The sequence below is a fragment of the Papaver somniferum genome, chromosome 1 (genome assembly GCF_003573695.1).
Source record: "Papaver somniferum cultivar HN1 chromosome 1, ASM357369v1, whole genome shotgun sequence".
In the NCBI taxonomy this organism is placed as follows: Eukaryota; Viridiplantae; Streptophyta; class Magnoliopsida; order Ranunculales; family Papaveraceae; genus Papaver; species Papaver somniferum.
Window position 1 is genome coordinate 193,702,073 of NC_039358.1, and position 27,936 is coordinate 193,730,008.

At 37.5% G+C, this 27,936-nt stretch overlaps 1 long non-coding RNA gene and 1 other non-coding gene across 3 annotated transcripts; one reads left to right on the top strand and one right to left on the bottom strand.

The window, feature by feature from the left end:
* The first annotated feature begins 1,123 nt into the window (after window positions 1–1,123).
* On the top strand, window positions 1,124–6,836 carry LOC113310788. Of its 2 annotated transcripts, none has more exons than XR_003341387.1 (3): window positions 1,124–2,406; window positions 3,170–5,086; window positions 6,681–6,836. It is a non-coding gene; the product is annotated as an uncharacterized LOC113310788 (long non-coding RNA). The 2 variants fall into 2 exon arrangements; XR_003341391.1 differs by lacking the exon at window positions 6,681–6,836 and having other exon boundaries at window positions 1,130–2,406; window positions 3,170–3,285; window positions 4,958–5,393.
* Window positions 3,851–3,953, bottom strand: LOC113341699. The gene has a single exon (XR_003356098.1). It is a non-coding gene; the product is annotated as a small nucleolar RNA R71 (small nucleolar RNA).
* Window positions 6,837–27,936: the final 21,100 nt, after the last annotated feature.

Consider the following 27,936-nt stretch of genomic DNA (forward strand, 5'->3'; position numbering starts at 1 on the left):
AAGTGTCTTATGTTGAGCATTAAACGACCAAGTTGATTATTCTTATGATTAGCTTTGTTGTTGTTCCGTGAGGTACTTTATGTCGAGCATGTTCAACTAAATTAATCATCTTGTTTGGTTATTTAGTTGTTGCTCCGTAAGTTTTCTTATGTCGAGCATGACCAATTAAATTGATTAATTTTGTGATTAGTTTGGTTGTGTACTTCAATTAGATTAATTATGGGTTCTCTTGTGATTAATCTAGTTTTATATTTTGAGTCTCCATAAGTTCACTTATGTTTGAGCATTTTTCAATTGAATTAATCATGCGTTCTCTCGTTGTTAGTTTAATTGAATATTTTGGATTCAAATTCATACTTGTATGTGATTTGTTATGTCCAAAGAAATCCTTATTTTCCTTCGAAATTAAGGTCGCTCTTGTTGTTCTTTCGGGAATGACATTTTATGGGGGAGAGTTCTTAATTGAACTTGTGCTTAATTGCCAAATATTTGCGGGGAGTGCGGCTGTGGAATATTATAGGGGTTATCTTGTATCTTTCGGAAATGTCATTAGGATCCCGTGCTTGTACCTTTGCCAATTTTATTGACAAAAAGGGGGAGAATTAATATGTAGTTCACACTACAAATACATATGGTTTTCAGATCATTATGTAAGGGGGAGTGGTTTCCGTGTGAGATGGAGTATTGACTAGGGGGAGTGATACATATCACCATAGTATTGTTGTTGAAGTTGTGATATAATTGAACTTTGACGCCGTGTAATGATACTATGACACCGTATAACAATGATTGCGACCTCTTGTTTTCTTGTTGTTATAGCTACGGATTTTCAACAAAGATGATTGATAAGCACGTAAGTGCGACACTTTTATACCCACATTTATACTAGCTAGTTCTCAATATTTTGTTCATAACATTGTTTTAAGTCATTTACAGGAATTACAAGTAAAACCTATTCACCCCGAAAATAAATGGCTAAACGATGAGCTGAATGGCGATTACGACAACAAAGCTCCAGGCAACAAAAGAGGTCGGGCCTGTGGTGGTCTGCCTTGTACGCTCGTGCTGCTCACCACTTGCTTGGCCGTTTCATTTCACGGACAGAGTGAATGGTGGAATAAAGAAAGTGGGATACATGGCAGCTCTTCCACCACATTCCTTTTGTGGTATTCACTTCAACATTTTCATTTCCTTCTTATCACACGAAAATGGATCTGAGCATCATCTTCCTTAGAGCAACTGCTATTAACAGAGATGGAGTCCTCATGGATCGATACAAATTGATGAGGTATTGCGGATATTTACACTACAAAGGTCAGATTCAAATCACAAGGGTTGTATTTTCTCGTTTCTACAAATGGGATTATGGAGTTCTCTACAACAACAGATTTGGGGGTTTTGTGTATGGAGTGAAATTGGGGTTTGATTGATTGAAGGTTGCAGCTGATGGCATCTTAAAAACATGGGTTGAATTCTTAGATGGGTTTTTTCTTGAGCGAAATGGGTCTGATGTTGGAATTCCACAAGAAATTCTCGGAAATTTTCATGGCAGTAACATCGATTGAATTTGGGGGTAAATATTTGAAGACGAATTGACTAGATGTGGATCTGTTATGTGGGTACTTGATTGAAACTGAAATTATGAAGCTGGTGCCGGTTGTTAGTGGTAACGAGATTTGGATGGTCAAGTAATCTCGGCAGAAAGAGTCAGTTGAAACTGATGCTAATGGTGGCAGTAAGTAGCATCGTCATTAGCAGATTTCAGGGTCTTGTTTGGTGTTGATGGAGGAGACAGAGAAGCTGCTATTGAATTGAGTATAATTGATCATCATGAACTCTTGGTTTTGATAACTATAGAACAACAATGATGGAGTTGGATGGGGACCAAAAATGGGTTCAATTGAGATTTGTGATTGGTGGGTTTTGAATTTGAGAACTGATGCCAAGGTTTGATGTGGGTAATTAGTCTGGATTGGTTGTGAACTGGTGCGAGTCTCAGTTGGGATGATGTTGAGTCGAATTTCAGATGTGTATGGTGCTGCTTAACTAAGTTGGCGTCAGTGACGGTGATGGCTAGGTAGGAGGACAGAGATTGAGCAGGTGATGGTGCTGAGACAAGAGTGAATTAGTAGTGAAGAGAAGATGGTAGCAAACAAAGAATGGAAGGCAGTGGCTGGTATCTTGAATGGGTTTTACCTAATGTTGTTCGTGATGCGATAGAGTCAAATACAGGTAACTGATTTCAGCTATCTTTAGGCAGAAACTGGAGGAAGACCAAATGAAGAGATGAAAATGGGTTGGTTCAGGTCTTTTTGGCATGAAGATAGGACTAATTTGTTGACCTAGAAGTTAGAGAAGAAGTCAAGTTGTTGCTGTATAAAAGGAGAAGAAGAAGCAACCAAGAGGGTACGATTGAATACTGCAATCTGAATTGTCTTTTGCTTTCTATTTAGTTCAGTTCTTTTTAGTTCTCTTGTGTGTTAGAGTTTTTGATTGAATACTTTTAATGGCTATCTACACAATAATGAGAAGCTAAACCCCTCTCTTCCAAGACAAGAGGGGAAGCTTAATGGGTTATAGTATTCTTACAGTGATCATAAATGAATTTCATGTTTTTGTCCATTTCTTGGTCTCTGTTTGATTGCATTTTTGTGTTGATGATGTCTACAAACTTCTTAGATTCATTGTGATTTCCGGATACATTGAATGCTAGGGAATCCCTGTGACATTTCTCAATTGAACTTTATTTTAGAAACATAATCAATCAGTCATGATATGGTATTTGTTTTCGTTACTTTAAAATCCCAATTTGCTATATCTTCCGGGTAGAACAAATCATTATTCAGTTTTGTTCGAGTTATATTTTGATCACATAATACTTGAATGCATTTGGTGGAACTTCAAAGTCTTGGTAGATACAACAATCACTTATTCCTTTATTTTACAAATATTGTTCTCTGCTTTCTTAATTACAAATCAAAATTATATTATTGCTTTGCTAAACAATTCTTCTGAGCACCAACAATCTCTGTGGTTCGAACACAACTATATTACACTTTTTTATCCTTGATACTCTGAAAAGAGTGTTTAGTATTCCTTAGAATTAAGTTCTTCATCGCTATTTTTAGTTTTGTTTTAGAGTTTGCTGATTTCTGTTGCTTCTTAACAGGGAGTAAGATATCTCTAAAGACTTGGCGACATTAGGAGCTGCTATGGGTGCGGGGAACAAGTGTCGTTGCTTCAGTTGTGATTAGGCTGAAATATTAACGAAATCACAGCATTTGGGTAACATTGTATCTGTTTCTTGTTTCTTTTGTGTATGCAATATTCTAGGTCTGATCATTTTAATCGACTGCGTAACTATCACCGTTTAGCTAATAGGGTATTAGTGAATCACCCTAGTCATCCAATGGAAGGTGAAGCTGAGAGATTAGCGGCTGAGGCTGAAGCTGCTAGAATAGCTGCTGAGGCCGCGGCCAATGCTGATGGACCTAGAACCCTTAGGGATTATTTGCAGCCGGAAAGGACTTATACACCTTCTTGTATAGTTCTTCCGGCTAATGCTGGCAACGTGTCGATTAAGTATGGGCAGATACAAGCACTGCCTAAGTTTCATGGATTAGAATCCGAGAGTCCATACATGCATTTGAAAGAATTTGATGAGGTCTGTACTACTATGCCTTTTGTTGCTGCGACTCAAGATGTTGTAAAACTGAAATTGTTTCCATTTTCTCTAAAGGAGAAAGCTAAGACTTGGTTGCATTCTTTGCGACCAAACACCATTAGGACGTGGAATGAAATGACTAGAGAGTTTTTGAAAAAGTTTTTTCCTATTCATAAAACCATCACTCTTCGCAAAAATATTATGATTTTTCTCAAAATGAACATGAGTCTTTTTTCGAGTGTTGGGAGAGGTTTAAAGACTTACTTTCTAGTTGCCCTCATCATGGTAATGAAATTTGGAGAGTTATTAACTTCTTTTATGAGGGTCAGAATTCTGGTATGCGTCAGTTTGTTGAAATGATGTGTAATGGGCAATTTCTAAATAAGTCACCTGATGATGCTTGGAGTTATTTCGATTCGCTAGCTGAAAATGCCCAGAATTGGGATACTTCAGGCACATCGAATAGATATAAGTCCAAAACCTTAGCTAGCTCTAGGTCTGGAATGTATGTGCTGAGTGAGGAAGATGATTTGAATGCTAAAATTGCTAGCTTGCATAGGAAAGTTGATGTTATTCAGAAACCAAATGTAGTTAAGGTAGCTGACTCGGTAGAACATGCTTGTGGTATTTGCGAAAGTCTGGAACACTACACTAAGGATTGTCCTACGATCCCAACATTTCAAGAAGTGTTATATGACCAAGCAAATGCCATGAATACATACAAGAGACCTTTTAGCTCACCTTATTCAGAAACATATAATCCTAATTGGCGAAATCACCCTAATTTCAGTTGGAGGAATGGTCCTACTATGAATGATGTAATGTTCCTAAAGGGTCTTCATCTAGTAACCCTTATGTGCCACCTCATAAGAATTCTCTTAAGGATACTTTACATTCTTTTATGCAGGGACAGACACAAATAAATCAGAATGTTATGAAGACTTTAGATGAGCTGAAAACTAACATAGTTAGAATTGAATCACGTCTCAATGTTAGGGAGAAAGGTACATTGCCTGTCTAAACTCAACCTAACCCAAAAGGCCAATTTGAGGTTAAAAATTCTAACTTGGAGCAAGCTAATGTTGTCACCACTCGTAGAAGTGGTAAGGTGATTGAGACTCCGATGAAGGTGAACAAACCCGAGAAGTCTCTGGAGCTTAAGAGTAGTGATGGTTACAGTGATATTCAAAATGAACATTCTGAAATTGATAGAAAGATGCATGCTCCATTTCCTCACTGTTTATTGTCTAGAAACAGTTGGCTGATAATAAGGATATCCTTGATGTTTTTCAGCAGGTGAAGATCAACATACCTCTCTTAAGTGTGATTAAGCGAGTTCCAGCTTACGCCAAGTTCTTGAAGGATCTCTGCACGGTCAAGAGGAAGCACAATATGCAGAAAAAGGCATTTCTCACGAAACAGGTAAGTTCTATTCTTCAACATAACACTCCTCCCAAATATAAAGATCCGGGATGCCCTACTATTTCTTGTATAATAAGGGATTTCATGATCAAACAAGCACTTCTGGATTTGGGAGCTAGTGTAAACCTCTTACCTTTCTCGGTTTATGAGCAGTTGGGCTTAGGTGAATTAAAACCCACCTCAGTCACTCTACAACTTGTCTAGTAAATCTTCTATTTTTTTGTTTTGTTTAGAAGAATAACTAGAGTTTGGAATAGCCATTATTGTGATTACACATAGCTATGTCCAACGTTTTCATCTTCATGTTTTTAGGTTTATTTGTTTAAATTTTAAAATTGTTTGGAAGATGATTTTTGCAGTATTAATCTTTATGGTTCTATATATTGCAATTTTTTATGGGATATGAATGTTTGCGTCAGTGAACTATGTTTATCCCATACCTTGTCAAAAGTTAAGTCCTTTATATGTCGATATGCATGTGTTGATAAAAGAAGGAATGCACTTTTAACAAATACAAAAGTTAAGCCTATTATGTCAATTATTGATGGAAGATAGGTTAAAATATTTTGTTTACAAGGATTATGTCTATTATATGTCATTGTGCAAATGATGATGGAAAATAGAATGAATTCTTGATTATTCCACAGTATTTGGTCGACCTCCGGTCTACAATTTTTGTGCATATAATGTGTTGTTCCATAAAGTGTCTTATGTTGAGCACAATCGACTGAGTTATTTTTAGCTTAGTTGTTGCTCCGTGAGGTATTTTATGTCGAGCATGATCAACTAAATTAATCATCCTCATTTGGTTATTTAGTTGTTGCTCCGTCTTATGTCGAGCATGACCAATTAAATTGATTATTTTTTTGGTTAATTTGGTTGTGTATTCCGATTAGATTAATTATGGGTTCTCTTGTGATTAATCTAATTGATTATTTTTGAGTCTCCATAAGTTCACTTATGTTGAGCATTTCCGATTATTAATCATGAGTTCTCTTGCGGTTAATTTAATTGAGTATTTTGGATTCAAATTCATACTTGTATGTGATTTGTTATGTCCAAAGAAATCCTTCTTTTCTTTTGAAATTAAGGTCGCTTTTGTTGTTCCTTCGGAAATGACATATTATGGGGGAGAGTTCTTAATTGAACTTGTGCTTAATTGCCAAATCTTTATGGGGAGTGCGGTTGTTGAATATTATAGGGGTTATCTTGTATCTTTATAAACTCCTTGATGAATGCATTTAGCTTCGGCTGTATGATTTCATCTAAATAAGATGATATGTGCTTTGTTTTGGTCATGAAATGTCTCTTTCGGAAATTTCATTAGGATTCCATTTTCGTACCTTTGCCAATTTTATTGACAAAAAGGGGGAGAATTTATATTTAGTTCACACTACAAATACATATGGTTTTCGGATCATTATGTAAGGGGGAGTGGTTTCCATGTGAGATGGAGTATTGACTAAGGGGGAGCGATACATATCACCATAGTATTGTTGTCGAAGTTGTGATACAATTGAACTTTGATGCTACATAATGATACTATGACACTGTATAACAATGACTGAGAACTCTTGTTTTCTCGTTGTTATAGCTACGGATTTTCAACAAAGATGATGCTGAACTTACAACCTTTGAGATCATTGGAGTACCTGGAAGTGACAAAGATTTCGAGTAATGTTGAAGATTAGGCATGTGGAATAGGAGCTACAAAAGTTAATTCAATTATTTTTTGTATTCCATATGTATTGATAGTTTTGTCATTAAAATTGACAAATGGGGAGATTGTTAGAGCATTGCTCGGTCGAACTCGCATGCGTTGCTATCTCAAGCATGTTTATCAATGTTAGTGATCAAAACTATAAGTCTTGATTTCTATTCTACTATAGCTAAGTCTCGGACTAAGATAAAAATTGTAGTTGAGCTCAAGAACTCCATGGCAATCATCATACAAGATGAAGGGCTACTCAAGGAACTGGTGGAACTTCATCGACTAAAAGGTATATGGAGACTTGAACTTATCTATCACCCAAAAGTCTATCTACTCTATCTCCTAGCTTGAGACAAAGGTCGTTTTGCTATATAGACTTTGATTATACACATTTGCTATTCCGAGCTGAGTATATCTCGCCAATCTATTTCTCGAAATATCTGTTGGTAAGCTTTCGCTTTGGCCAAGTTCATCTTTACCTAGTGACGAAAGTCATGATATGTTTCAATCACTTTGACGAAAAATGGTTTGTGAATAACAACTATATAACGTCCTCTAAGAATGTTTCAATGATTGAAATGAGAGTTTAGATTATATAACCAATGTTGGATATAAGCATTATGTGACAACACATATATGTATAAGTCCTTTTTTCCTTGAACCGAAGTTTGCGAATTTTGTTGATCAAGAGAACCGGAACAAGAGCCGTGAACTCAGTCCGCGAACCCAGTCCGCGAACTGGCAGAAGTTCTCGACCCGAGAATATTTGCTGGAATTTGAGAACTCCTTCCGGGAACTTAAGTCCGCGATCTAAGTCTGCGAACTTAAGCTGGTTATATCTAAAGACGATTGTTTTTGAACTTATTTATATTAACTAAGGAATGCTAAATGCAAACCGTGGCTATAAATTTCATGAACCGATTCAAGTGAATCAAATCATTTTTGCTTCAATTGTGTCTTGTGTAGTTACATAAGATTTCCTTGCAATTGAAAACTCTCTAACTAGTTCATTTGAGTCATTTGAACTAATTATGGTGGTGGGCCCGAAGGTGTGTGAAAATTAAGCGATAAAAACGGGCCTACAGTAATACCGCAAGTGCACGGTCGTCGGTTGTAGCTCGTGAAAGTACGGATCGATCCACAGAGACTGGGGGTGTTTGGAGTTTCTAGCTATTTGGGCTTTAAATTGCTATTGGGCTTCTAATTGTGCTTTGGGCTTAGTGGGTTTTTGGATTGACTGTGAACTTATGGGCTTTTGGTCTTTTGAATTGCACTGGGCCTTGGGCTAACAATGACTGTGAATTGGGCTCAATGTCTTTTGATGTGAACTGGGCCGTTGGGCCTTAGGTTTCTAAACAGATACAGTGGGCTTTTGTAATGACTGGACTTGTAGCCCAGAATTGAACTGGACCTGGAGCAACAGCAGTGGTGGCTTCAGCAGCAGCAGAAGCAGTGCACAGCAGCAGCAACAGCAACAGCAAGTAGTAGCAGCTGGGGGAGAACTGGCAGCAAGGCCAGTGAAGGAAAAGGGCAGAAAGGCCAAAAAGACCTAGTGCAGCTGGAGCTAAACAAGGCAGCAGAGCACTAGGCCAAGGTAAAACATGGATATTTACAATGGCAAAAGCAAACAACACAAAAGTATTATGAGAAGGTGACAGAACAATGAAACTAAACAAAGAACAAAAGCAAAACAAAATGGAACAAAATGAAAGTGAGAAGGTGACAGTGAAAGTGATAAAATGTGAAACAATGAACAAGTAAACTAAACCAGCAAAGAAACTACTAGGTGATGACAGTGACTGGAAAAGTGACAGTGACACAAAGAATGACAAAGAGATAAACCAAGGCCTAAGCCAAGGGCAGTGGAGATGAGAAATTAAGTTAATAGTGAAGTAGAACCAGTGAGACAAAATGGTAATAGGGCAGTGGCACTGAGGTTTTTGATTTCACCTCAAACTTATGCTAATCAATCTTCAATGTGACTCAAATTTCTGCCTCTTGTTCTTCCTATGGGATATCCTAATTACAGCTAAAATACTTACCAAAGTACTAATTGTATGATTAAAGTACAACTAGTCAAAGGGCTTAGCAACAACTGTGCATGAGCTGCAGCACCATTAGTCACAAGGCTAGCCTAACTAAGTGCTTAAATTATGATTATCCTGCACAATTTCAGACCACAAAACTCTTCTCTACATATCAGTTAACTAGCATTCACATGAAACTTCATCTTTTTCCTCAGCAAGGTGACAAACTAAAACATGGTAAAACTGAAATTAAAAGAAAACAACAACAATAACCTCACAGTAACAGTTAACAGTGGATAAAACAAGAGCAAAATATGAACAGCACAAAGATTGGAGAGACTGGCTAATCCAGCTCTCCCAAAATCAGACCAAATGACACTGGCTATTCCAGCATATCCAAAACATTACACCCTCACTTTCTATTTATAATCAGAACACCCAATTAGGGTTTTTACACCAAACCCCCAAATTTAACAAAATTAGGGTTTATAGGAATTTGGGAAAAACTCACCATACCCTCTGAATTTGTTGTCCCCTCTGCAAATTGACGCCAACCCATGCTCCCAACTTGACTATGCTACGAACCCATCAATTTCTTGCGTCTCTGAAAGCCGTCTGCCATTTGTACTCAAACCCTAGTTCTCTTAGATGTATCTCATAGGTGATGAATGAGATAGAGGTGAGAGAGATAGAGTCTAGAGTGATGTTTATGGGGGAGGTTGTGTGGTTGGAGAGACTCGAGATGGTGAAGAGGTACAGGAGCTCGAGAAGGAGAAATTGCAGGGCTCTGCAATGGTCGGGGAGAACGATAGTTTTGGGGAAAGGAAGTGTTTGGCTGAAGGTGAAGATATTTGATGTTTAGGTGTTGGTCAGGTGCAGCGGAGTTTGATGAACAACGAGTGGAAGGCGTTGGATCATCAACTTCAGATTGAATCTAACGGCAAGATAGAAGAAGGCTCTGAGCGACCGTTGGATTAAGTGATACAACGAAGCTGACGGCTCCAGATGGAGTTAGGTGATGTAGTGTTAGACAGGAGTTTCAGACTTTGATGTACGGCGATGCTGCGACCGTAGGATGCTGAGATGATCCAATCTGACGGCTAGAAAGGGAAACGGGTATGGATATAGGAAATGGATTTGGGTGAGGGTTTTGGGCCTTGGGTATGCCAAGCCCATATCTTCTTTAAGAACAATTTTTCCTCTTCAAGCCCACTTCTCGTTGATCCGGCTCTTGCAAACATCATTCTTCGCTTCCTCCTAGCGGGAGTCTTTGCCGTTCCTTTGCTCTTTTCGCTCTGTGAGATAACCAGGCTTTATTTAGTACCTAAAAATGCAAAATTAATTAAGAAAAATATTTATTCTTGAAAACAATGAAAATACAGAATATGGGATAAAATGTAGAATTAATGCACAAGAGATGAGTTAAATGCCAAGAAAAATATATAGAAATATGCACTTTTTAGCACTCATCAAATACCCCCAAACCTGAATTTTACTTGTCCTCAAGTAAAACAAAACTAAGGAAATCCTACCTATACCACTGTCGCTGGTCTCTCGAATGCATTTAGCGAATGCAATACCACTAAGTGTCCCTAGTGGACGAGTGAAGTCTCGTGAAGGTTTGCTTAGAACGTACCTACAAAGTTCTAGGACAAAATATAAGCTCATATTCCATCAAATGTGACATGTGCAAGACAGTTTAAGCTCACAGCAAAATGGAGATGTCAATCTAGCTATCAAAGGCACAATCCTAGCACTGATAACAAATAAAGACATGTGATAAGAGTGTAAAGTGTATCTACACATGTGTAAAGAAAGATCGGATGTTATGACTACTAATCACCAAGATATAGTTTCTCAGGCTAAGAACCAAGGTCGAAATCTAGCTAGCTGTCCGGACTTTACGAGAATTGTGAATGAGTAGGAGGTGTTTCACAATTACTCGCGTTGTACATCAATGGCATACACCCTTCCTTGCTTATTACAATAAAACACAAAAGATGACTCTTTACATGACTCTTATTTATTTTTGGAACAAGAGAGGATGGAATTGAACAATACTTGATTGATTTTTTCATTTTTTTAATTTTTTTTTTTTTTTTAAACAGTGAAACACTTTTGATACATATACAAAAGGAAACAAAAGATTACATGACACTTTGCAAGAGGTAGCCCTTTTTGATGCACCCAGTTAAATTCGATGGTTGTCTTTCTTAATGTAACCTCCACCTTCTATCCCAACCAACCAAAGAACAAGCTAGTCAAGTTTCGTTCAGTATTCTAAAGTGATTGGCAATCGTGACTTCCTATCAAACACCTTGAAGATCGAGGCTATACATGTAGTGGTAGATCGTGCGCGTGCAAATTTCTTATCACTATGTGAATTGTGTTAGAATCAGGGTGCCTAAATATCTAGACTAAGACTCCTAATAATTACATATTTGCACAAGAGTCAACATTTCAAGGTAAATGAGCTCCATTTTTATGTTTTTTTTCAATTTTTAATTTTTTATTTTGATTTTTTTTCAAAAAGAAGGAGTTCTTGTTTTCAATTATGGCATATTATCAAAGTATCTACTTTTCACCCCCAAACCTAAACTAAACATTGTCCTCAATGTTTCAAAATATGAACAAAATTATAATACAACATATGAAGAGGATCATGTTGAGTAGAGAAAAAGGAAAGAGAATACCCGATTTCGGCGAAAGCAATATTAGAACTCCGTTATTCAAGGCAAGAATCCAACATATGTCAGCCAAGATCATATTGGATTAGCAAAATATATACAAAAGGAACAAAAGGGTTTTAAGAAATTTTATCTACCGGATTATATACAAAAAATTCACCATACACTAACAATCTAAAGAGTTGAGGATCAACCCAAAAGACAAAGTGTAGAGGTTTCAACAACTTCACACAAATATAACAGGAAAGAAACGCAAGTGAAACTGTGAAACAAAATGAGCTACCCCCAAACCTGGATTTTTCAACGGATAAAATTTTGGAAACAAAATCTCGCAGTTTTGGGGGTTCATCATGCACAAGGTCTAGCTCGAAATGAACTTTGCTAGGGACGGGCAAACATGCTAATTCCAACTGTGGCTCCTCAAAGATATTATACTTAGATGCAAAATAGTCCAAAAGGACTTGGGAAGCACACAGTTCCAATCCTAGATTAGGGACTCTCAGAAAAGTCGGTTTGACAATATGGGTACAAACCAAATCTAGGTTGGGTGGAAGGCCATCAGATTGTGACTTATGTAGGACGATAGGCACATCATTACTAATCACATCAACATCTCCTAAGTCTTCTACACGTGTCACAACATGCTTACAATCATCAAACAAATTGGCAAGATCATAATCAGAGTCATCAACATCATCAACAGATTCATTCTCATGCATCGGAAAATCAGGAGAAATATCACAATGTGACCTAGGTAGAGAATCAGACACATCAAATATATTTTCATGCATATTAACATTAGTGTCTACAGAAGATTCAACTATTCCTATGTCATGCTCATCTTCACAGAATAATTGTACGAATCCCATGTCAATATCAAAATCATATGAATTACAATGAGTATTAGAAAAAACAACATTCATGAAGGTCGAGGGCGAGAAGCCATTTGTTATTGAACCAACAGGTTCCACAATATTTTCATGTTCTTCTAACATATCATCATAATCATCATAATCATCATCATGGTAGCATGCATATTGGTCCTCATTAACAGTGGTGGTGTCATTAGTCGATTCATGTTCCTCTAAATTAGGTTCATATTCAACATCATTTACAAGAATGGGACTAGACACTTCATTAGGGACAACATACATTTCCTCATGAATTTCCTCCTTTTGTAGGTGAAGCAAATCTGATCTAAATATGCATGAATTCGTGATGTAGATCTATCAAAGTTTTGCTTACTGAGTCTTAAAGCTTCTGTGGTGGAGTCTAAATTCATGGGAGTACAAAATTCTTCATGTTCAAATTGTGATGAATGGTACATGTGTGCATGGTCATTAGGGTTTACAAAATATTGATCGCAACCCTCAAAGGATTGATTATGGTCCCAATGACTACCATTCTCACAATTTATGGGCATTTCATACCTTGGATTTTCTCTAGATTGCCTAAAATTATGCAAAATATGACAATTCTTAACAGGGTGGTCTAGACTACCACATGCGGGACATGCATAGATTTCAGGTTGCCTAAGAAAATTAGATGTGACAGATTCCTCATGTGATTGCATTTCTAAAGCTGTGATTCGAGCTTCTAATTGATCCATAAGTGATGATTGTGTGAGTGAGGCTCTAGCAGAATGTTCATTTTCACGTTGCGATAAATGATGCATGTATGAATAGTCATTAGGGTTCATGTATTGCGGCTCGGGACTTTGAAAATGTCCATAATAATTCCTATGACTATTGACATCATGGTCCGTGGAAGGTTCATAACGTGAAGTTTGTCCATATGCAAGTTCTCTAAGGGATTTGTTGTACTCCCCAACTGTAGAAAAAGATCTATTCATGATTGGCTCAAAAGCTAAGTAAAGAATGTACAAAGCTCAGAATTTGGTTTTTAAAGGTTTGGATTTTTGGGAAAAATTTGGTTTTTATAGGTAACATTTGGTTTTGTCGGGTTTGAAAAGAAGTTTGGTTTTTAATGGGTTTGGATTTTTGGGAAAAATTTGGTTTTGGTGGGATAAAAGAAAAAAAATTTGGTTGTTAATGTGGGAGCAAAATAAAATTTGGTTTTAAAATTTGGGAGCAAGTAAAAATTTTGGTTTTTGAATGGGAGAGAAAATATTTATTTATTTATTTATTTTAAAAGAAAATAAAATTTGGTTTTTTGAATGGGAGCAAGCCCACTGTTGGTTTTGTGTTTGCTTTGGCTCAGCTGGTTTGAAAACGTTTGGTGAAACTGAGTCCAAAATCTCGGCCTAGAATTTGGGTACTCGGCCCACTAACGAGTTAACCTAGCATGATCGGTTACAAGCTCAGCTGGGTTTAAAAACCCAGAATACAAAATACAAGTCCAAATTAAACAAGCTCACAAAAATTAAATACAAGCCCACAAATTAAACAAACAAGCCCACAAAAATTAATTACAAACCCAACAGAAAATAAAAAGCCCAAAAATTGGCTTTAATATTACAAGCCCACAATTAAAAATTGGAAGCCCACAATTCGGGTTCTCTGAATGGGTTTACCTTTTTAGCACAGCCCAGCTGCTCTGATATTGTTGCAAAAACCCAGTTGGGCTTTGGTTCTTTTCCTTGGTGGCGTCCCAGCGGAGGAAAAACTGGTTCAGAACAGCAGGTCCAACAGCAAATGAAGTGAAGCAGATGCAGATGCAAATGCTATGCAGTGAAATGCAAAAATAGCTAATAAAACTACTAGAGAAACAAACCGAGTCCCCGGCAGCGGCGCCAAAAACTTGGTGGGCCCGAAGGTGTGTGAAAATTAAGCGATAAAAACGGGCCTACAGTAATACCGCAAGTGCACGGTCGTCGGTTGTAGATCGTGCAAGTACGGGTCGATTCACAGAGACTGGGGGTGTTTGGAGTTTCTAGCTATTTGGGCTCTAAATTGCTATTGGGCTTCTAATTGTGCTTTGGGCTTAGTGGGTTTTTGGATTGACTGTGAACTTATGGGCTTTTGGTCTTTTGAATTGCACTGGGCCTTGGGCTAACAATGACTGTGAATTGGGCTCAATGTCTTTTGATGTGAACTGGGCCGTTGGGCCTTAGGTTTCTAAACAGATACAGTGGGCTTTTGTAATGACTGGACTTGTAGCCCAGAATTGAACTGGACCTGGAGCAGCAGCAGTGGTGGCTTCAGCAGCAGCAGAAGCAGTGCACAGCAGCAGCAACATCAACATCAAGTAGTAGCAGCTGGGGGAGAACTGGCAGCAAGGCCAGTGAAGGAAAAGGGCAGAAAAGCCAAAAAGACCTAGTGCAGCTGGAGCTAAACAAGGCAGCAGAGCACTAGGCCAAGGTAAAACATGGATATTTACAATGGCAAAAGCAAACAGCACAAAAGTATTATGAGAAGGTGACAGAACAATGAAACTAAACAAAGAACAAAAGCAAAACAAAATGGAACAAAATGAAAGTGAGAAGGTGACAGTGAAAGTGATAAAATGTGAAACAATGAACAAGTAAACTAAACCAGCAAAGAAACTACTAGGTGATGACAGTGACTGGAAAAGTGACAGTGACACAAAGAATGACAAAGAGATAAACCAAGGCCTAAGCCAAGGGCAGTGGAGATGAGAAATTAAGTTAATAGTGAAGTAGAAACAATGAGACAAAATGGTAATAGGGCAGTGGCACTGAGGTTTTTGATTTCACCTCAAACTTATGCTAATCAATCTTCAATGTGACTCAAATTTCTGCCTCTTGTTCTTCCTATGGGATATCCTAATTACAGCTAAAATACTTACCAAAGTACTAATTGTCTGATTAAAGTACAACTAGTCAAAGGGCTTAGCAACAACTGTGCATGAGCTGCAGCACCATTAGTCACAAGGCTAGCCTAACTAAGTGCTTAAATTATGATTATCCTGCACAATTTCAGACCACAAAACTCTTCTCTACATATCAGTTAACTAGCATTCACATGAAGCTTCATCTTTTTCCTCAGCAAGGTGACAAACTAAAACATGGTAAAACTGAAATTAAAAGAAAACAACAACAATAACCTCACAGTAACAGTTAACAGTGGATAAAACAAGAGCAAAATATGAACAACACAAAGATTGGAGAGACTGGCTAATCCAGCTCTCCCAAAATCAGACCAAATGACACTGGCTATTCCAGCATACCCAAAACATTACACCCTCACTTCCTATTTATAATCAGAACACCCAATTAGGGTTTTTACACCAAACCCCCAAATTTAACAAAATTAGGGTTTATAGGAATTTGGGAAAAACTCACCATACCCTCTGAATTTGTTGTCCCCTCTGCAAATTGACGCCAACCCATGCTCCCAACTTGACTATGCTACGAACCCATCAATTTCTTGCGTCTCTGAAAGCCGTCTGCCATTTGTACTCAAACCCTAGTTCTCTTAGATGTATCTCATAGGTGATGAATGAGATAGAGGTGAGAGAGATAGAGTCTAGAGTGATGTTTATGGGGGAGGTTGTGTGGTTGGAGAGACTCGAGATGGTGAAGAGGTACAGGAGCTCGAGAAGGAGAAATTGCAGGGCTCTGCAATGGTCGGGGAGAACGATAGTTTTGGGGAAAGGAAGTGTTTGGCTGAAGGTGAAGATATTTGATGTTTAGGTGTTGGTCAGGTGCAGCGGAGTTTGATGAACAACGAGTGGAAGGCGTTGGATCATCAACTTCAGATTGAATCTAACGGCAAGATAGAAGAAGGCTCTGAGCGACCGTTGGATTAAGTGATACAACGAAGCTGACGGCTCCAGATGGAGTTAGGTGATGTAGTGTTAGACAGGAGTTTCAGACTTTGATGTACGACGATGCTGCGACCGTAGGATGCTGAGATGATCCAATCTGACGGCTAGAAAGGGAAACGGGTATGAATATAGGAAATGGATTTGGGTGAGGGTTTTGGGCCTTGGGTATGCCAAGCCCATATCTTCTTTAAGAACAATTTTTCCTCTTCAAGCCCACTTCTCGTTGATCCGGCTCTTGCAAACATCATTCTTCGCTTCCTCCTAGCGGGAGTCTTTGCCGTTCCTTTGCTCTTTTCGCTCCGTGAGATAACCAGGCTTTATTTAGTACCTAAAAATGCAAAATTAATTAAGAAAAATATTTATCCTTGAAAACAATGAAAATACAGAATATGGGATAAAATGTAGAATTAATGCACAAGAGATGAGTTAAATGCCAAGAAAAATATATAGAAATATGCACTTTTTAGCACTCATCATATGGTGAAGAAGAATATGGTTGATATGAAAGTGCTCATACCATTTGGTTAACTGTTGTTGAACCAAAAAATGTACATGTTTGGGTACCGTTACAAAAACCTAAAATCGTGCATTTCATTTGTGTGTAATAAGCTAAGTTTTCGATCCAACGGTTGTAAGATATTAGCTTGAATCTAATCAGGTTTTCATCTAACGGTGAATATTGAATGCTTTGTTACCAATCAAATATTGATTGCAAACCCTGATTTCAAAGACTAATAAGGGAGAACTCTAGCAACTGGAAAAACCTAATCCCCACACCTCCTGTGTGATACTAGTTGTATTATCTATACTAGATTCTCCTTTAACCTTAGGTTTCTTCTTGTAAACCAGGTTAACGACTTAAAGACTTCATTGGGATTGTGAAGCCAGACCGATACTACTTTCTCGTAGTTATGTGATCTGATCTTGCATCTTCTATCATTTTGAGTACAATCGTAACAATTGGCTTGAGATTTATATCTCCGATAGATAATATATGAAAGTAATCACAAACATCTTCGTCTCATCGTTTGTGATTCCACAATATCTTCTTTCGTCGTGTCGATTAAGATTATTGTGAGGTGATTGATAATACTAGGTTGTTCTTCGAGAATATAAGTCCGGTTATCAATTGGTTCATGTTCACCTTGATTTATCAAAAGACGGAACAAAAATTTGTAAGTATTTCTGCGGGAGACAGATTTATCTATTCCTATAGAATTTTCTGTGTGATACAGATTTGTTTATTAAAGTCTTCGGCTTTGGGTCGTAGCAACTCTTAGTTGTGGGTGAGATCAGCTAAGGGAATCAAGTGCATAGTATCCTGCTGGGATCAGAGACGTAGGAGCATAACTGTACCATGAATCAGTGTGATATTGATTGGGGTTCAACTACAGTCCAGACCGAAGTTAGTTTGTAATAGGCTAGTGTCTGTAGCGGTTTAATATAGTGTGTGTTTAATCTGGACTAGGTCCTAGGGTTTTTCTTCATTTGCGATTTCCTCGTTAACAAAATTCTGGTGTCTGTGTTATTTCTATTCCGCATTATATTTTGTTATATAATTGAAATATCACAGGTTGTGCGTTAGAATCAATCAATTGAAAATCCGACCTTTGGTTGTTGATTGAAATTGATTGATACTTGAACATTGGTCTTTGGTACCGTTCAAGTGATTCCTCTTGTATTCAATTAGACTCGCAAATTTCTATTTGCTCGAGAAAGAATTGAGTCAAGAAAGAGAGATATAACTCTGTGATATACTTTATTAAGATTGAGTCTAGTTGATTCTCTTGAAAGTATATTGGAGTTTGTCCATACAAATTGCTAAGAGAAATATTGGATATGGTTGTTGTACCCCCACTTTTTCAGTACTCTGCCTTGAGCAAATTATGCAAGCACAATTTTTTAGTCTGACACTACAATAATATTCTGTATACTCCATTGAATTGCCAGTTCCAAAGCACACATAATTCCATAAGCTTCTGCCAGATAATTTGAAGCTACACCAATACCTCCAGTTAGAGTACCAAGTACCTGACAAAGATGAATCTCTGACTACAACACCAAATCCTGCAGTACCAGGATTCCCAAATGATGAGCCATCACAACAAAACATTATAAAGTAGGGCTATCAATGGGTACCCATTACCGGAACCGGACCCGCTAAATTCGGGTCCGGTTCCGGGACCTAATGTTGGACCCATTAACAACTTAGGACCCGAAGGGTAATTACCCAATTGGACCCGAATATTAACGGGTCCAAACGGGTAATACCCGTCGGGTACCCGCGGGTATCAGTACCCGATTATTCATCCTTTTATTCATCTTTTTAGCAAAATTATAAGCATTTTGTTAGTTTTGGTTTTGATTTTTTTTAATTTTTTTCTTACATTTAATCTTTATTTAGTACAGTAATAATAAATTTTTACGGAAACAATTTAGATTTAAGCTAAAAAGAGAAAGAAAATGAGTTTTTAAGATTTTTTTTCATAGTTTTCTTAATGCTCAACGGGTACCCGGAACCGACGGGTATCTGGGTCTTTAAACGAGTCCGGTTCTTGGTCCACAAATTCAGGAACCGGATCTGGAACCGTTAGGAACCGGACCCGTCATTTATAAGTAGGGTCCGGGTCTAGTGGTACCCGAGAGGACCCGGACCCATTGACAACCCTATTATAAAGTCTTGTTCAGGTGGAAACCAAAGACATTTTTTAATATACTGAAACCTGGAATGTCTAAGACCCAACTGAAACTTTGCTATTATCTCTTGGTCATAGTTTTGATTCCACTTGGTTCCTGTAATTCTTAAACCACCTTTATTCACTAATTTCATAACTCTGCATTTGAATCTCTTCATATTTGGCTTAATGTCTTCAAAAAATCTCTTGTTCTTCTGAAACCAGAGTTCTTTTAGCATGATACAAGCTGCAGTTATCCAAACTTGTTTAACCAGTGGACTTTTATTTGAGGCACATTTCCATATATCATAAAAAAATCTTGGCAATTTGAACTTAAATATAGAGCATATCCACTTCCAAATCTCAATACTGAAGTTGCACTCCCAGAGCAGTGATAGACGCATTTATGTGTCTATTTTGATCTCATTTATCTATTTTGTTAGTGCTCATTTTGTACTTGTTTTGGCTTTTTATGTTTTGTAGGTGTTTTTGAAGAAATAAGCTTTTGGGAAGTGATATTTGCGTCCCCTGGAGGAATTACTAAAGGGACCCCAGTAGTGGATAAGGGGCAACCCACCGTTATTTGCACCCCGATCTACTATTTGCACCCAAAGTGCTATTCGCACCCAGCAGTGGATAGGGGGACACCCTTCTTCATCACCGTTTGAATTAGGATTTGGCGGGAAGTTGTTCAGTTCGTCTGCAATATTCTGGGAAGAGTTTTGGAAGAGCTTAAATGAGATTCAAACACCAAATTCGGTTGGGTTGGACTCGAAATGACTAAACAGATTGGGTACATTTGTTTGTATCGATTGGAATGGGTTGGATAATTGATTCTCGGCAAAACAGGAAAGTGAGAGATACTCGGATTTTGGGGAAGTTTCGTGGAGAATTTCAAGGGCTATTAGGATCTGATTTTGTTCTTACCTAATTGGCAGAGGAGAATGACGTGTTTGAGAGTTAAAAGAGGAATTAAATATCCTTATATTTGGTTGTTATTTAAAAACAGGGAATGTGTTATATACGGGAGTTGTTTTCGTGCAAATGGAAGAATATCCTGTAAATAAGGTGAGATGTCTTCTTACAAGGTTTAACTATCGAACACAGAAGAGTTTGGAAAGTCGTGAACAACACGGGAACGAGCAAAGAAGGAATTATTCTCAACTTGGAAGCGAAGGAAAGTGGAGATTTTCTCGAGATTTTTGGGGCTGTGAAGTGTATACAAGGCGTGGTCGAGACTCAGACAAAGGGATCGAAAGTTTGGGGGAGGTTATCGAGTTGTTGGGAGAAGTACAGGAAGCTGCAGAGTCAAGAACAATAGCTGCAGGCGAATACCAGAGAAGAAGAAGAATAAAGAATAGCAGTCAAAGACGGTCGCAGAAATCGTTACCTTTCTTTCAAATTCCATATCTTTTGTAACAATGTTTCCAACAATTAATTAGAGTTCGCAACAGCTCTGTAACAGTAGTTCTGTAACAATTATATCTGTTACAAACTCGCTGCTTTATATATTTTCTTCTTTGTGAACACCTTTGAGCAATGAAATCAACTTTTGAGCGTGTTTCCAACAAGATGAGCTAATTCCCTCGTAACCAAGGCAATGGATGAAGCTACTTACGCATGATTGATGGGTAACTATTTTATTTTCTCTAGTTTTATTATATGATTCACATAATCACTGCTCCTGCAAAGTTTCAAATTGTTTGCATGATTTTCCTAATTATTTGTCATTCAATTTGATAGGTTATGCTTTGGTAAATCTATTGATAGTCTATGCTTAAGGTTTACAAGTAATTTTTGAGAATCTGTCTGATTTTAGTGAGTTAAGTTAAGAAAAGAGGACTTAAAAGTTGACTAGAGTTTTGAAATACTTATCATTCAATCATGAGTAGTAGTGGAATCCAGAGTCTTGGTTATTTCTAAAACCTCGATATCACTTTCAATTTAGTTTTATTTATTAGTAGTGGAAATTAAATTCTGAAATCAAAATCTTTACAAGTCTTGAACGAACTTTTCTTACCACTGTAAAAGCTACATCAATTTTTGGCGCCACCGACGCGGACTTGTTTTTAGGTTTCGGTTTTAGATTTTTATTTTATTTTCTTTGATTTTAATTTGGGTATTTTTGATTTTGTTGTGCAGGTTTTGCTTGATACGAAAGGTGAAAAGTCGGACTTGCCATAAAAGGAAGAAGCCGAAGATTTTATTTTTAAGGACTTTTATTTTTGGTAGTGCTTATTTATTTTTGGACTTGTAATTTTTTTTATTTTTTTGTGTTTATTTTTAGTATTTTATTTATTTAAAAAAATAAATACAACTGCACATACCAATTGCATCCCTCGCCAGATTACCGAGTTTAGGAAAACTCGTGGATTAGTAAGCTGAACCCATGCCTTGGGCCTTATCGGAGTTACCAGCTGAAAGTTCACAAACCTCAGCCTCGTACCTTTGAGTATATTTTTCTGTGGTAACCCAAGCTTACCTAAATTAGTGAGCCCAATATTTGCACGTGCACAGATTTTTGATGAATTCTTGTGTATGCCTGAATGTAAAAGAGACGTGTTTGGTCGGTTTGTTAAAGAAAAACCTAGTGGTTCTATATTAGGAAACAAGGATCTTGATTACCTTAATTTAGAAACCTCTATTCTTGGACAACCTAGTTTTGAACATCCATCTTTTGGTGAGAAACCTAGGACTCCTATAGTGCCAGAAATGACAACTTTGAAAGCTTTGTTGAATCCGACTAGGACTACTCTTCCCTCGTGTATCAGGTTAGCTGAAACAGAAGCAAATTATGAACTTAAACCCGCGACCTTACAAATGATCCCAATCGTTTTAGGGAAAGAAAATGAAAACCCCTATTTCCATGTTAGGGACTTTGAGGAAATTTGTAGTACCCTAAAAATTAGAAACCTTGATGATGATGCTTTGAAACTTAGGTTATTCCCTTTTTCCCTGAAAGATAAAGCCAAATCGTGGCTATATAGTTTGTCTTCCGGATCAATCGAAACATATGAACAACTTACATCTGCCTTTTTAAACAAGTTTTTCCCTAGGCACAAAACATCGTATATTAGGACACAAATCTGTACGTTTCTCAACAGGAGGGACAATCTTTGTATAGGTATTTGGAAAAGTTCAATGATCTATTAGCCCAATGTCCTCATCATGGTTTAGAAAAGGTTAGGTTAGTTCAGATCCTTTATGAGGATTAGATTATTCCACCACAACCACGGTATAATCTATGTGTACAGGTGGGTTTGAAAACCAAACAGTTGATGCGGCGATGACATTTTTGAATGAAATCGCCGAAAAGACCCAACAATGGGAAAATAGTAGGGAACCCCGAAAAACAATTCTTCTAGGTAGAGGAAACATTAATATGGTAGAAGGAGGCTTTGAATCAGATGCCAAAATTGCTGATATAGCAAAAAGGTTAGAATCTTTAGAATTGGGTCACACTGGTGGTAGAGTGGATCCTTTTTTGAAGAGCAATCCAATGCTCTTTACAATAACACTAGATTCGATAACTCTTAGAAGTTGGACCCATATTCAGAAACTTATAACCCTGGTTGGAGAAACCATCCGAACCTTTCGTGGTCTAAGGGCCAGAGTCAAGGCCATTTTAGTAATTCTAATGTTCCCCCAGGTTTTGGCTATACTAAGAATCCTTCAGGACCATCTCAGTTTCAAAACCAGTCTGATAAGAAAATTTCAAGTCTAGAAGAAACTCTCATCTCGTTTATTCGAAACACTGATAAGATTCACCAAACGCTTTCACAAAGCATAGAAGAAAGTAAAAACATAGGCCAGGCTAATTCTCATGCTATTTCCGAGTTAAAGACCCAGGTTGGTCTGATAAATGAATATTTGAGAGAAAAAGGTAAGTTCCCTAGTCAACCAATATCCAATCTTAGAGGAGATAAAACATTTAATCAAGTGAATTCTGTCACAACCCTTAGGAGTGGTAAAACGGCAGACAATAAGGTAGCCATGCCTAATAGTGGACATAGTCTAGATCCACCTTCTAGTTCCCATCATAGTTCCCAAGAGGACCAAGAGGAAACATTAGCTGAAGAGACTGACAAAGTTTTTAGTGATACCAATGTGGTTCCTGATAGGTCTCATTTTGTGCCAAGAGCCCCATATCCACAATTGTTAGCGCCAACAAAGAGAGAGTCGACTTTCAACGAAATAATGGAAACATTTAAGCAGGTAAACATTAATATCCCTTTATTAGAAGCAATTAGGAAAACGCCTGCTTATGCCAAGTTCCTTAAGGATCTTTGTACACGAAAGCATAAGCTTAATGTCAATAAGAAAGCCTTTATAGTTGGTCAGGTAAGTTCAATCCTTCTGAACCAAACAACCCCTAAGTATAAAGACTCTGGATGCCCCACTATATCTTGTGTGATCGGTAATTATTCACTGGATAAAGCATTACTCGACTTAGGAGCTAGTGTTAACTTACTTCCCTATCATTTTTATAGCCAGCTAGGTCTTGGTAAGTTGAAACCGACTAAAATGACCCTACAATTAGCTGATAGGTCTGTCAAAGTACCTCGTGCTGTCGTAGAGGATGCTCTGATTGAGGTTGATAAATTTATTTATCCAGTGGATTTCGTTATTCTAGATACTCAGCCTGTTCAGGACCCCAGTTCCCAAATACCGGTGATTTTAGGTCGCCTATTTTTAGCCGTAGCTAATGTCGTCATCAACTGTAGGACTGGACTTATGAACATATCCTTTGGTAATATGACTACTGAACTAAATGTATTTAATGTTAATAGACAACCTTCCGATGATTTAGAGGAAGTAAATATGATTAGCACTTTAGTTCAAGATAATTGGGACGACACTTTATTTGATGATTCTTTGGATGAATTTGATGACACAATCCTCTTAAGTCAGTTAAGTGACCAAAATTTTGAACTAGAAGAAGCTCTCGAGTACTTTAAAGACTCTACAGACCCTGAAATTCAAGCCATAGTGCTAGGACTTACGGAGAGTAATGATGACCCTAAGTTTGTGGGTAGAGAACTAAACGAAGCTCTTGAGCATTTTAAAGACTCTGAGGATCCAGAAATCCAAGCAATAGTTAGGGGTTTGTCTGAGAGTAGTGATTACCCTAAGTTTGGGGGTAGTGATAGTTCTAGTGATTGTCAAGTCTCCCCCTTAGAAGTCCTTAACTTGGGACTCGATATTTTTACGTCTGAGGTATTACTTGAGTCTCTTCAGATTCCACAACCCGATCCCCCTGATACTGTCCAAGAGGAAATCAAGCTATTAGAGACCCGTTATTCGGAAGAATTTGTTTTCCAAGACACTCATATAAAACACAAGTGGGAACCACAGAAAAACCAAGTTGTCTTGTAGGAAACCTTGGATGAGGATGTGCTCTGTCTGTTCATTTTTCTGATTTGGTGCAGTTGTCTCATAATTGTGGCAGTTTCATTTGGTATTGTTGATCCACAGTTGTTTGGACTATTGATATATGATTTAAAAGGTAATTAGCCATTTTTGTGGTATTTGACGTCTGGTTGAAGATTTTAAGCTTAGCACTTCTTGGGAGGTAACCCATGCTCATGCAACACGGTAATATCTTTCCTTAACTCTTTTTCTTCAAATGATAACAGTTTCTCCTTGTTCACGTTTTTAATTTTATCTTTATAACATTGAAGACAATGTTAGATTCAAGTTTGGGGGTATGTATGGGAGAAATTTTTAGTTGCAATAAATAAACTCCAGAGCCTAGAAATTTATGCTTATTAAGGATGGCCCTAACCAATCTAAGTGGATGAAAGCATCTTGGTTGTAGGAGTTGAGGAACCAATCTGATTATATGGAAACATCTAAAGAGTCTATTCATAAAAGCACAGAGCTCAGGTGTTAGAAATAACATGGTAGTTTCGTCATATCTCGTTGAGTCCTTGTCACCTTTTGTTTTTATTTTCTTTTAAAAAATATGTTTCTAAGTGATTTGTGGGGCCCACAAAATCGAGTTGTTACCACTGCTAGGGTGAAGTAGAGTGATTGAGTTACTAAAAAAAAAAACCAAACCAATCAGACAAAACGGAATAATTCTCAAAAATAAATAAAAATTAACACTTGGATAGCAATATGTGTGTGTTCTCCCTTTCTCCGTCGCCTAAACAAGCGTGGAACGCAGGATCCACGGGAATTACCATGTAATTTGCTGACAAGAAGCATGCGCTTGGATCAAAAAGATCTAATCATGTAGAAAAAAAAGTTTATTATGGTTCAATGTAATCGAGCACGGGTTCCCTTGTATATGCCAGCTGAGTTGATCTAGAATTATGATAGTCGACCACTGGTTCCCTTGTATATGCCAGTTGTGTTGATATTAGTCAGACCAGTACCTCATTCCATTAGGATAGGTTCATCTTGGCAGTGGCCTTCAGACAGATATGGGAAACACCGTTCACCTTAGTCAACATCAAAACCATCTACATTTTTCTCTATATCCATCTTCTTAATCCATCCATGTGATTTGTTGACTCCAGATATTCATGTCCATAGTGCGACTATCTGAGTAGAGTTTGTCACCTATATATGAATTTTAGTATGCTTGAGTGCAAACTCGTGTACGACAATTAAAATTTCGCATCAGGGTACTTCCTCCTGTAATCAATAAGTAAGCCAACCAAGGAGATTCTTTAGTGACTTCCAAGGTTTTGCGTAGATAGCTAGGGTCTGAAGTGTAAAGGTTTTGTGGGTATATATCTTGTAAGGCCTCCCGAGACTATAACTCGGCCACTAGGGCCACTTAGGGGTTTAAAGGCTTGTTGCATACGCTAAATGCAACCGACGATGCCTGCGACAGTGAGTCAGGATTTTATTTTCTAGATTTGATTTGCTCGAGGACTAGCAAATAATAAGTTTGGGGGTATTTGATAGACGCATTTATGTGTCTATTTTGATCTCATTTATCTATTTTGTTAGTGCTCATTTTGTACTTATTTTGGCTTTTTATGTTTTTGTAGGTGTTTTTGAAGAAATAAGATTTTGGGGGAAAAGTTGCTCGAAAAGTGATATTTGCATTCCCTGGAGGAATTACTAAAAGGACCCCAGTAGTGGATAAGAGGCACACCGTTAATAAGGGGCAACCCACCGTTATTTACACCCCGATCTACTATTTGCACCCAAAGTGCTATTCGCACCCAGCAGTGGATAGGGGGACACCCTTCTTCATCACCGTTTGAATTAGGATTTGGCGGGAAGTTGTTCAGTTCGTCCGCAATATTCTGGGAAGAGTCTTGGAAGAGCTTAAATGAGATTCAAACACCAAATTCGGTTGGGTTGGACTCGAAATGACTAAACAGGTTGGGTACATTTGTTTGGATCGACTGGAATGGGTTGGATAATTGATTCTCGGCAAAACAGGAAAGTGAGAGATACTCGAATTTTTGGGAAGTTTCGTGGAGAATTTCAAGGGATGTTAGGATCTGATTTTGTTCTTACCTAATTGGCAGAGGCGAATGACGTGTTTGAGAGTTAAAAGAGGAATTAAATCTCCTTATATTTGGTTGTTATTTAAAAACATGGAATGTGTTATATACGGGAGTTGTTTTCGTGCAAATGGAAGAATATCCTGTAAATAAGGTGAGATATCTTCTTACAAGGTTTAACTATCAAACACAGAAAAGTTTGGAAAGTCGTGAACACCACGGGAATGAGCAAAGAAGGAATTATTCTCAACTTGGAAGCGAAGGAAAGTGGAGATTTCCTCGAGATTTTTGGGGTTGTGAAGTCTATAAAAGGCGTGGTCGAGACTCAGACAAAGGGATCGAAAGTTAAGGGGAGGTTATCGAGTTGTTGGGAGAAGTACAGGAACCTGCAGAGTCAAGAACAATAGCTGCAGGAGAATACCGGAGAAGAAGAAGAACAGAGAATAACACTCAGATACAGTCGCAGAAATCACTAATTTTTCTTTCAAATTCCATATCTTTTGTAAAAAAATTTCCAACAATTAATTCGAGTTCGGAACAGCTCTGTAACAGTAGTTTTGTAACAGTGGGTTCTGTAACAATTATATCTGTTACAAACTCACTGCTTTATATATTTTCTTCTTTGTGAACACCTTTGAGCAATGAAATCAACTTTTGAGCGTGTTTCCAACAAGATGAGCTAATTCCCTCGTAACCAAGGCAATGGATGAAGCTACTTACGCATGATTGATGGGTAACTATTTTATTTTCTCTAGTTTTATTATATGACTCACATAATCACTGCTCCTGCAGAATTTCAAATTGTTTGCATAATTTTCCTAATTATTTGTCATTCAATTTGATAGGTTATGTTTTGTTAAATCTATTGATAATCTATGCTTAAGGTTTACAAGTAATTTTTGAGAATCTGTCTGATTTTAGTGAATTAAGTTAAGAAAAGAGGACTTAAAAGTTGAATAGAATTTTGAAATACTTATCATTCAATCATGAGTAGTAGTGGAATCCAGAGTCTTGGTTATTTCTAAAACCCCGATATCACTTTCAATTTAGTTTTATTTATTACTATTGGAAATTAAATTCTGAAACCAAAATCTTTACAAGTCTTGAACGAACTTTTCTTACCACTGTAAAAACTACATCAAGCAGGTGATTCATACTGTCTTGTTCAGCTTCACAGATGCAGCATCTTGAAACAATTTCATATCTATTATTTATCATATTCTTATCATCAACGTATATCCCCTAAATCGGTTTACACACATTGCTGGCAACAAAAGGATGAAGAAAAGGTTTCCATAAGTACCTTGACCAGTTAACTAAGTGTTCCTTGTGTCTTAACTTATTCACAGCCTCTGGAATTGAAAATTTTCCCTTTAAGATTCTTGTCCATAGTAGGATATCTTCTCCTCTAAAGACTTCAGGCATCTGAAGATTATGAAAAATCAGTTGAAGTTCATTGTTATAAGACCACACTCCATTTGACAAGATATCTGACACCTTTAAGTTGATATTCTCAGTTAAATAACTGTTAT